Source organism: Pongo pygmaeus, chromosome 9, assembly GCF_028885625.2.
Source record: "Pongo pygmaeus isolate AG05252 chromosome 9, NHGRI_mPonPyg2-v2.0_pri, whole genome shotgun sequence".
In the NCBI taxonomy this organism is placed as follows: domain Eukaryota; kingdom Metazoa; phylum Chordata; class Mammalia; order Primates; family Hominidae; genus Pongo; species Pongo pygmaeus.
Genome location: NC_072382.2, coordinates 95,062,585 through 95,073,243, shown reverse-complemented (window position 1 = coordinate 95,073,243; position 10,659 = coordinate 95,062,585). Strand labels below are relative to the sequence as shown.

Sequence of the window (10,659 nt, the reverse complement as noted above, 5' to 3'; positions counted from 1 at the left end):
TTTTTTTTTTTTTTTTTTTTTTTTTTTTGCCGAAACAGTGCTCTGAATACTATGTCTACTTAATAAAAAGTCTTCAATAGAAGCTTTTGTGATAAGGCTTTGGAGCTGAACAGAACTAAACGGAAGCAGAAGCTAACTGTATCCCTATGAGCAGTTTACTCAGTTCATTCTACAAATTTTAACTAAGCACAGATCGCATGCCAGGCACTGTGCTAAGTTTGAGAGACACGAAAATGAGTACGATGAAATTTCTCCCTCTTGGAGTCTAGTGGAGGCTGTCAGAAAAGTAAACAACTAATTACCGCATAGCATAGCATACCAGCTGTCATCGCAGGCGGCTGTGGGAGCTGAGGCCCAGGGGAGGGTAAGGGAAACGTTCTCAGAGGAACTGGGTAATAACTGAATGAGTCCTAATGAGTGTGAACCTGAAATGTCTGCAACAGGTCTCAGTTAATTCAGAAAGTTTAATTTGCCAAAGTTGAGGACACACGCCAGTGACATTGCCTCAGGAGGTCCTGACGACATGTACCCAAGGTGGTCAGTGCACAGTTTGGTTGTATACGTTTTAGGGAGACATGAGACATCAATCAACACATGTACGATGAGCATTGTTTGGTTCAGAAAAGGTGGGACAACTCGAAGCAAAGGCAGGATTGAAGCAGGGAAGGGGGCTTCCAGGTCGTAAGTAGATAAGAGACAAATGGTTACATTCTTTTGAGTTTCTGATTAGCCTCTCCAAAGGAGGCAATCAGATATGCATTTATCTTCGTGAGCAGAGGGGTGACTTTGAATAGAATGGGAGGCAGGTTTGCCCTAAGCAGTTCCCAGCTGGACTTTTCCATTTCACTTAGTGATTTTGGAGCCCCAGGATTTATTTTCCTTTCACAAGGGTTAGTAGGAGGTAACTAGGAGAGAGCTAGGGCTGGTTAGAGATGAGAGTGTTTGAGGTGGAGGAGAAGTAACCATCAATAACAGGGTGATAGGAATACCTAACACATGGAGCTGGTGGGAGAATTAATGGAGAAAATGTAGATGTATAAAGTTCTAGCCCAGTCCATAACAGGTGCTGAACCAATGCAGTTCAGGAGGCCCATCCTCTCCCTCTCATCCATGGTATTCTCTCCCCCAGTTTCCTCTTTGTGGCCAAGCTGAACTCTCGACTTAGCAGGCTTCCCTATGGTCAGTGTACATTTAGAGTCTGCCAAAGATCATGTACTCTCCACTATGTCAAAACTGCCCATATTTTGTGCAAGTTAATTGCAGAGGTTGCAAGGGGATTTGGCCACCTTCTTAACTTTCCCCACAGCACATGGCAAGCACAAGTGAGTCCAGGAATGCAAATAAAAGCACAATGCAAAGGTCTGAGTGTGCTGGTACATACACTGAATTATTCTCTGCATGATCATTTCAATCACTGTTATTAGGCCCTGTAATTAAATATCACTAATGCTTCATGACAGCCCCTCAGCTGGATTCGGGGCACAAAGGAAAAGATTGGGGTGAGTTGGTGGGGGTGGGCACACCCAACACAGAGATGTCTGTGCTTGGGAGATGGTGTCATCCTTCAGGACCATTCACTAATACAAAATCTTCTCATTTATATGCAGAAATAATGAGGCAAAGGAGCAGCTTAAGAAAAAAAGAGAGAAGATAAGCAAAAATACTACAGATCACTTAGAAAGCCACAGTAATTTACCTGTCTGCTTTTCTTTTCTGGGAAGATTTCTATCTGTCCACATTGTCATAAATTACTTAGGAACAGTGGAGGAAAATTGGTTTTCAGTTTGTTCCACCTCTATTTGACCCCTGTGTAAACAAGAAGCCTCACTGGATTTCCTCATACTCTTAGCTGTAGAACAGCCCAAAGAAACCAGGTTTTCAGTTTCCAATTGACCACAATTCTGGGGCTAACAGATCAGCCATGGCAGGGAATCGCAAGCAAGTTCCTGGCCCTGCTGCTGAGGGATTCACAACACTTTCTGCCTCCAGGCTGCCTGCTGGGTTAAGCAGAGCCTGTCCTTGGTGCCCCTGACACGTGCAAAATAGCCAGAGGGAAGGAAACCTTGGAGGAAATGTGAGTTCCATTCTCACCCTTCTCAGAAAGGAATTTTTCCTCCGGCCTCTGAGAAGGTCTGTGAAAGTAAATTAGGTAGAAAATTACTTTTTGACAAACTTGACTGAAGCTGTGAAAGTCGTTCTGCTTAAGTTTGAAAAGTGATTGGAACTGAAGGGTTTTTTTTCTTTTTAAAAATGATACTTTCTCTCTTTTCTTTAAAAAAAAAAAAACAAACCAGATTGCCCCAGGGTAAAGAATAAGAATTCAGGTAGACTGTGAGCACTTTTCTAGTTTGTCTGATTCTGATGAGGAATTCTTGTCTTCATTTGCATGTCATTACCCAGGCCCTCTTGGATTTTCTAGGCATTCTGCATCAGTATGTAGAATTTTCTATTATTTCTCATTGCAAATGTATCATGTTTATTGATTAAACAGGCATTCCTGCTAGTATTAGAACAATACAACCATCATATTTGAGCTGTCATATCTATGATTATTTCTGTTATCTACTTTTGGGTAACAAAGCACCCCAAAATTTAGTGACTTGAAACAACAGCAATTCATTATCTTCCTAAATTTTGTGGGTTGGCCAGGCAGTTCTTCAGCCAGATGTGGTGCTGTTTGGGCTCTCTTACAGCTTCATTCAGCTGGCAGATGGACTGGGCTAGAGGGTCCCTGAAGGTCTCTCTCACATGTCTGGGACCTGGTGCTGACTGTCCACTGGGCACCTCTGTTTTCCTCCATGTATCCGCCTCTCCACATAGGTCTCATCCTCCAGGGCCTCTCATCTCCAGAGGATAGCCTGGACTTCCTCACAGCGTGGTTGCTGGGCTCTAAGAGGAAAAATAAATGCCAGGCTTCTTAAACTCTTAAGGGGTGGGCCAGGACTAGCATAGGGTCACTTTGTCCATATTTTGTTGGCCAATGCAAGTGACAATCCAGCCCAGATTCAAAGGAAAGAGAAACCAGCTTCACCTCTTGGTGGCAGAAGCAGCATGCACAATGAGGTGGGGGAGTAATTGATGGCAGCCTAATATGGTTTAGCTCTGTGTCTCCACCCAAATTGTTACAGGAAAGTGGTCCCAATCCAGATTCCAAGATAGGATTCTTGGATCTTGCACAAGAAAGGATTCAGGGCAAGTCCATACAGTAAAGTGAAATCAAGTATATTAGGAAAGTATAGGAATAAAATTATGGCTACTCCATAGAGCAGCTTCTAGGGCTGCTGGTTGCCCATTTTTATGGTTATTTCTTGATGATATGCTAAACAAGGGATGGATTATTCATGCCTCCCCCTTTTAGACCATATAGGATAATTTCCTGACATTGCCATGGCATCTGTAAATGGTTGTGGTGCTGGTGGGATAGCAGTGAGGAAGGATGACCAGAGGTCACTTTTGTCGCCATCTTGGTTTTGGTGGGTTTTGGCCTGCTTCTTTATTGCAACCTGTTTTATCAGCAAGGTCTTTATGACCTGTATCTTGTGCCAACCTGTATCTTGTGCCAACCTCCTGTCTCATCCTGTGACTTAGAATGCCTTAACCATCTGGGAATGCAGCCCAGTAAATCTCAGCCTCCATCCTATTCAAGATGGAATTGCTCTGGTTCACACGCCTCTGACAAAATCTCATCTGGAATTGTAATCCCCATGTGTCAAGGGAGGGACTTGGTGGGAGGTGATTGGATCATGGGGGTGGATATCACCCTTGCTGTTCTTGTGACAGTGAGTGAGATCTGGTTATTTGATAAGTGCCTGGCACTTCCCCATTATCTCCCTCTCTTTTCTGTTGCCATATAAGACATGCCTTGCGCCTCCTTCACCTTCTGCCGTGATTGTAAGTTTCCTGTGGCCTCCCCAGCCATGCAGAACTGTGAATCAGTTAAACATTTTTCCTTTCTAAATTACCCAGTCTCAGGTATTTCTTTATAGCAGTGTGAAAACGGACTAATACACAGCCCTTTTTGGAGACATCCAACACAATGGTAAAATGCATTTGAACTGATGCTTAAAAGTTTGTTCCAGGAAATTGAGGATTGCCAGTATTATTGAATGAATCTGGATAAACCGATGATAATTGATAGTGATAACAAGTATAGCTGCTCCCTTCATTAAGTGCTCCCTTAATGTGTGTTAGGTGTGATGTTAGGTGCATCATTTCTATCTTCTAGAAAACAGCATGGGAAGGATGGTATTGTTATACCCATTTTACACATCAGGAATCTGAGGTTTAGAGACCCAGTAGTGCAGGGGTTCCCTGCAGCAAGCCGTGAAAGGTGCAGAATGGGGCATCCTGCCTCCACTTTCCTCAAGTATCTAGCCCTCCAGAGTGTCCCACCTCAGCTCTTCCTTGACCTGGGCCACACTAGTCAAGACTCACTGCTTCCTTTCCCTATCTATAGGTCTTTTACATTCAGACTCTTTCTAAGCCTGCCTTCTGCTCGCCAACAAAAGGTACTAACAGGTTTTTAGTTAAACTTCTTCCATCAAATATGTTGCTCCTTTAAGTTGACAGCCTTGACTTACCCAGTTAAAATTTTTCCTTAAGAAAGTACTTAGCCAAGAACAGGCAGGAGAGAATTTTGAAGAATTTAGAAGAGTACAAAGAGCTGACAATTGGCCTCCACCATTTGGAAGAATGGCTATACCAGCAGGGTGGGTTATGAATAAATGCAGAAGGAATGGACCCTTTGAAGAATGGTTCTGGACAACCAGCCATACATATGAAAAAGCACAAAATTAGATTCCTACTTCATACCATACACAAAAATTAGTTCCAGGTGAATTAAAGGCTTAAATGTAAACAAGTGAAGAGGATATGATATTATTTCTAGGACCTTAAGCGGAGACAAGTATTTCCTAAATTAGACACCAAAGCTCAAAACATATTGAATAAACTGATTAATTCAAATGATATTAAAGCTTAAAACTTCTGTGAAGTTGAAGATGTGAATAACCTACAGCCCAGTACTTGTATGGTTATTGGTTATGGATAGATCTAGAGAAACTCTCATACACAGGCATGAAGAGGAATGCAAAAGTTTGTTCACTGAAGCATTGGTTATAATATTAAAAAAATTAGAAACAATCTAATGGTTCCACAGTAGGGGAATGGAAAAATGAGCTGTGGTTTATTCATATAATGTAATAACATTTAGTAGTTAAAATGAATAAACTAGATTTATATGTAGCAACAGGGATAAATCTCAAAGTCATGCTGAGTAAAAAAAGCAAGTGCAGTGTATATACAGAATGATGCTTTTATGAAAATTTTTAAATGCAGGGAATGACATTAAATATTTTTAATATAGCTACCTGCATATGCAGAAACGTATCAAAAGCACAGGAGGATACACACCAACTTCAAAACAATGGGAATGGGGGAGGGAACTGGCATCATAAAGCGAGGACTTCATTGTATCTTATGCTTTGTTTCTTAAAAAGGATTTGGATTCAATGTGGCAAAATATTATCCTATGTTAAATCTGAGTAGGAATAACAAGTGCTTTTATTACATTGCTTACTATATTTTTCTTACGTTTTAAACAGTTAGTGTTTTTAGAGCCCCTAAAGAATGATAGCAAGGCTGTGAGGTCCAGATAAATATGAAAGATAAAATTTGGAGAACGTAGATTGTATTTGAAGTTGCAGCTTGTGACGTGCCTGGTGGCTTGCCTGGTGGCCCATCAGCCTGCCATCTCAGGACCATTTCCTTTGAGCCCAGCCCTGGTCCAGCTGATAATGCTCCAGCCCCTCTCCTGCTTCCCCCTGACCTGTCTTTGGGGTACCGTCTGCAAGCAGAAAACAGGTTGAACCCTCACTTGTCTCTACTTACTGTTCCCAGCTACCCAAGCTCATTCCTATTTTCCTTTTCATGCTTAAAAATTCAAAAATCCGAGGTGAATAATGACGATGCTGTTGAAGAAGGAGAGGAATTCCAAAAGGTCTCACTTCTTAAAAAAGCTTTATGGTTTTCAAGGCTGTGTCATCTACATTATTTCAGTGGCATTGAATGTTAACCTTGTAGACAAAGCAAATATTTTTATTTCCATTTAACTGATGAAGAAACTGAGTTATTGCAGAGCTAAAAATCATTCAAATAATTAGTGAGATGGCTGAAACAAGAAGCCAGTCTGAAGTCCCATTATATAGGCTCTTCACAGTGTAATGAATTGAGTGTGGTGTGTGACTAATATGGTGAGCACAGGTCTCCAAGGGGACGTTGGGTTGAATTGTGTCCCTACAAATGACATGTTTAAGTCCTAACCCCAGTACTGTGAATGTGACCTTATTTGGAAATAGGGCCTTTGCAGATGTAATCAAGTTAAGATGAGGTCATACTGGGTTAGGGAGGGCCCTAAATCAAATGACTGGTGTCCTTTTAAGGGAAACACACAAACACATACACACACACACACACACACACACACACACACAGAGGAAAGAAGGGCATATGAAGACTGACGCAGAGATTGGAGTAATGTAGCTATAGCCAAGGAACACCAAGAATTGCTGGGATCTGCTAGAAGCCGGGAGAGCAGCTGGGAGATGATTTCTCTTTCAGAGCCTCCAGAAGGAACTAACGCTATGGACACCTTGATTTAGGACTTCTGGCCTCTTGGACTATGAGGTAATAAATTTACGTTGTTTTAAGGCACTGAATTTGTGGCAATTTGTTACAGCAGCTTTAGGAAGCTAATACAGTCACCCAGGCTTGGGGTGATCTCAGGCAAGGTAATGCCTCAGCTGAGTACTGAAGGGCTAGTATAGGGATGGTTTGGGGAATGTGTTCAGCCACAAAACATGGGAAACCCATCCAAAGCAGCTTAGACAAATAGGGTTTGTTTCTTTCCCATAACAAGAAGTCCAGAGATAAGCAGTGCAGGGCCCTTGCTTAATGACATGAAGGACCGGGTCCTTCCTGTATTTCCACTTTACTATCTCTAGGTTGTTGGTGTCTTTTTTTTTTTTTTTCTTCTTTGAGACAGGGTCTCACTGTTGCCCAGGCTAGAGCACAGTGGTAAGATCATGGCTCACTGCAGCCCTGAACTTCTGGGCTCAAGCAATCTTCCTGCCTCAGCCTCCCAAGTAGTTGGCACTACAGGCATGCACCACCATACACAGCTAATTTTTAAATTTTTTGTAGAGATGGGGTCTCACTATGTTGCTCAGGCTGGTCTCAAACTCCTGGGCTAATGTGATCCTCCTGCCCTGGCCTTCCAAAGTTCTGGGATTACAGGCATGAGCCTGGTGCTTGGCTGTTTGCTGGTGTCTTTGTCCTCATGCTTGTTGCCTCATGATCGAAAGATGGCTATGGAGCCACCCAGCCATGCATCTGCATTCCAGGTGGAAAGAAGAAGAAAGAAAATGAAAGAGTCTTTTTCAGAAATCCTCAGCAGACTTCTGCTTGCATTCAATGGCAGAACTGGCTTACATTTCATATGGCTGCCCCAGCTGCAAGGAAGGGAACCAGGAATTTGTATTTTTAGCTTTCCAGCCTCTATAATAGAGGAATACAGCAAGAAGTTGATCACTGGTGTTGAGTAAGCCATTTTGCAATAATTGTCATAGGTGCTGTATCAATAAATTTTAGGTCTGGCAGCATATAACAAGAAAACCCAAATAATAATAGTTCAAACACATGGGTCTGGCTGTAGGCAATCTAGGGCTGGTATGGAGGCTCCACAATCATCAAGAAAGCATATTTCTTCTACCTTTCTTTTCCTTCATCCTCAGTGTTAGCTTCCATCCTCATCATGGACTCATAATCCAAAATGGCTGCTGAAGTTCCAGTCATCACTGTTTCATCCCAGAAAGCAGAGTGGATGAATAGGGAACATAAGATTGCATACAATTGTCAATTGTCCTTTTGAGGAGACTTCCAGTCAGTATCTTCCATTATATTTCATTGAACGGTATTGAAGAAAAGGTGAGAAATGCTGCTTTTATTTGAATAAAAACAGGCTGTCTCAGTAAGGAAGAAGAAAATAGATATTAGGAAAGCAATAAGGAGCTTCTCCCTCATAGGGCACATACGATTCATGTCAAGAGGGAATCTGGCCTTATTTGTAGTGATTCATAGAGCTCTGTGTTAGAAAGGATTCTGACGCAGTGATCCAGGCTCAGTGGGTAGGGTTCAATGGTTGATTTGGATCTTCATCCTGGTCATGAGTGTGTGGGTAACTTTGTACATACATGTGCTTTGAATTTGCTATTCCTGGATATGGCTATGTTAGCCAATGAATGTGGAGGTTAAAAAAAATAAAAGGAACACATGCTCCTGACGGTCCTTCCTTACTCACCTTGTAGCTCCTGTGCATAAGCACAATGCCAGACACCTTACTGGTCACTGCGGAACAAGTGGTTGTTGATGGATTTCTCTTCCTTTGGAAAGGGTTGTGGAAGCTTATTTGCTGGTGATGGGGGTAAGTGTGGGAAGATGTATTGATTTGCTAGGACTACTGTAACAAAGTCCCACAGAGTGAGTGGATGAATAGAAATGTATTTTCTCATAGTTCTGGAGACTAGAAGTCTAAGATAGATCAAGGTGTCAGTAGAGTTGGTTTCTTGCAAGGATCATGAGAAAAGAATTTATTCCAGGTCTTTCTCCTTAGCTTACAGATGGACATCTTATCCCTGTGCCTTCACATCATCTTCCTTCTGTCCAGGTCTGTTTCCAAATCTTCTTCTTCTTTTTTTTTTTTTTTTTTTGAGACAGGGTCTTACTCTGTCTCAAAAAAGGTTGGAGTGCAGTGGCACAATCATGGCTTACTGTAGCCTTGACCTCCCCAGGCCCAGGTTATGTTCCCACCTCAGACTCCTGAGTAGCTGGGACTACAGGCATGCACCACCACACCCAGCTAATTTTTGTACTTTTTTTTTTTTGTAGAGACAGGGTCTTGCTATGTTGCCCTGGGTGGCCTCAAACTCCTAGGCTCAAGGAATCCACCTGCCTCAGCCTCCCAAAGTGTTGGTATTACAGGTCTGAGCCACTGTGCTTGGTCTCCGAATCTTCTTCTTATAAGAACACCAGTCATATTGGATTAGGATCCACCACAATGACTTCATTTTAATTTACTTACTTCCGCAAAGACTTTATCTCTTTTTCTTTTTTTAAGCTGGAGTCTTGCTTTGTCACCCAGGCTGGAGTGCAGTGGCACGATCTCCCTCACTATAACCTCTGCCTCCCAGGCTCAAGCAATTCTCCTGCCTCAGCCTCCCGAGTAGCTGGGATTACAGGCTTCCACCACCATGCCTGGCTAATTTTTTGTATTTTTTTAGTAGAGACGAGGTTTCACCATGTTGGCCACACTGGCCTCAAACTCTTGACCTCAAGTGATCTGCCTGGCTCAGCCTCCCAAAGTGCTGGGATTACAGGCATGAGCCACAGCACCCTGCTACAAAGACTTAATCTCTAAACACAATCACATTCTGAGGCACCGGGAGTTAGGGCTTCAACATATGAATTCAGAGGAGGGACAGACAAGAGTTAGCCCATAAGAGAAGATGTTGTTTTCCTTTCTGTCCAAACAAAAATGCATTCCTCAGATGGAGAGAGAAGCTTGAGCTATTCAATGACTATCCCCAAAGAAGTTTCCTTTATACTAAAAAAACTGATTTGAAGACTGGAAAAATTCAGTCTCATCTGTTAGGTGACGTTGGTTGGCAGGAAACACTGTCAGCTTCTTAAGTTCATGCAGCATTATGGGTGGTAGCAGAGTTGTGCTGTGGGGACCAGGACTGGGAGTTGTGTCAGGTGAGAAAGGACTGGAGTGGTAAGCCCAGGGGGCAGAGAGCAGGTCCTGGGAAGTGAGCTATCACCAAGAGGAGTGGCCAGACACCCCAGGCTGAAATAGGGAAAGTTTGGAGGCTGTGAGGCTAGGCTGTGAGTGTTTGAGGGAGTGGGCTCTAGAATCAGTCAGATCTGGGTTTGAACTCTGACTCCACTTCCTGCTGCTTACATTAACTGGTCAAATCATATGATTTCTCTTAGCTTCCATTTTCTCATCTCTAAAATGGGGGCAACCTTCTAGAGTTGTGGGGAGGAAGATAATGTATATAAAGTATTATCATAGTAACCTTTGGTGCGTAGTAACTGTTCACTAAGTGGTGAGAGGTCAGAGGCCTGGAATGAGGAGCAGAGAGAATACCTTAGACCAAAGCCTGGGCAGCCAAGGCTAGGATCCAGTCCGGGGGTGTGGCTAAGGTCCAAACGAGTCACATGGAATTTGAAATTACAAGAAGGTTTTGAGGGTCCATACCTATCTAAGGTCTTGCTGTCCCAAACCTGAAGTGGTTTAGATTAGGTTCCTTGAGAGCATTAATAGTGTCTGGGTCTTTTGGGGTGTGTGTTCAAGTGTGTGTGTGTGTGTGTGTCTGTGTGAATGCCATTAACTCCTAGTGCCTGGTCCTGGTCTGACACTCATTTAGTCAACAAATAGCCCCCTTTACATACATTATTTAATTTAATTACCACATGCTATACATCAGGTATTAAAATCCCCATTTTTAATATGAGAAAACTAAGGGTTAGAATGGTTTAGTAATCTGCCTAAGGTAATGCAACAAGTTAGGGTCAGAGGCATGATTCAAACTCTGTTCTATC

At 42.7% G+C, this 10,659-nt stretch overlaps 1 protein-coding gene across 9 annotated transcripts in view; it reads left to right on the top strand.

Annotated features, from left to right (window-relative positions):
- The first annotated feature begins 6,429 nt into the window (after positions 1-6,429).
- The window catches only part of SMCO4 (single-pass membrane protein with coiled-coil domains 4), a 146,894-nt gene continuing 142,664 nt past the window's right edge, over positions 6,430-10,659 (top strand). For 4 of the 9 annotated variants that reach the window (XR_010127617.1, XR_010127613.1, XR_010127614.1 and 1 more), the window contains exon 1: positions 6,456-6,684. The gene's annotated coding sequence lies outside the window, so the exon portion shown is untranslated. Of the gene's footprint in view, positions 6,685-10,659 lie in introns of all 9 variants that reach the window. The other 5 variants (XM_054439312.2, XM_054439310.2, XR_010127618.1 and 2 more) reach the window with 4 other exon arrangements.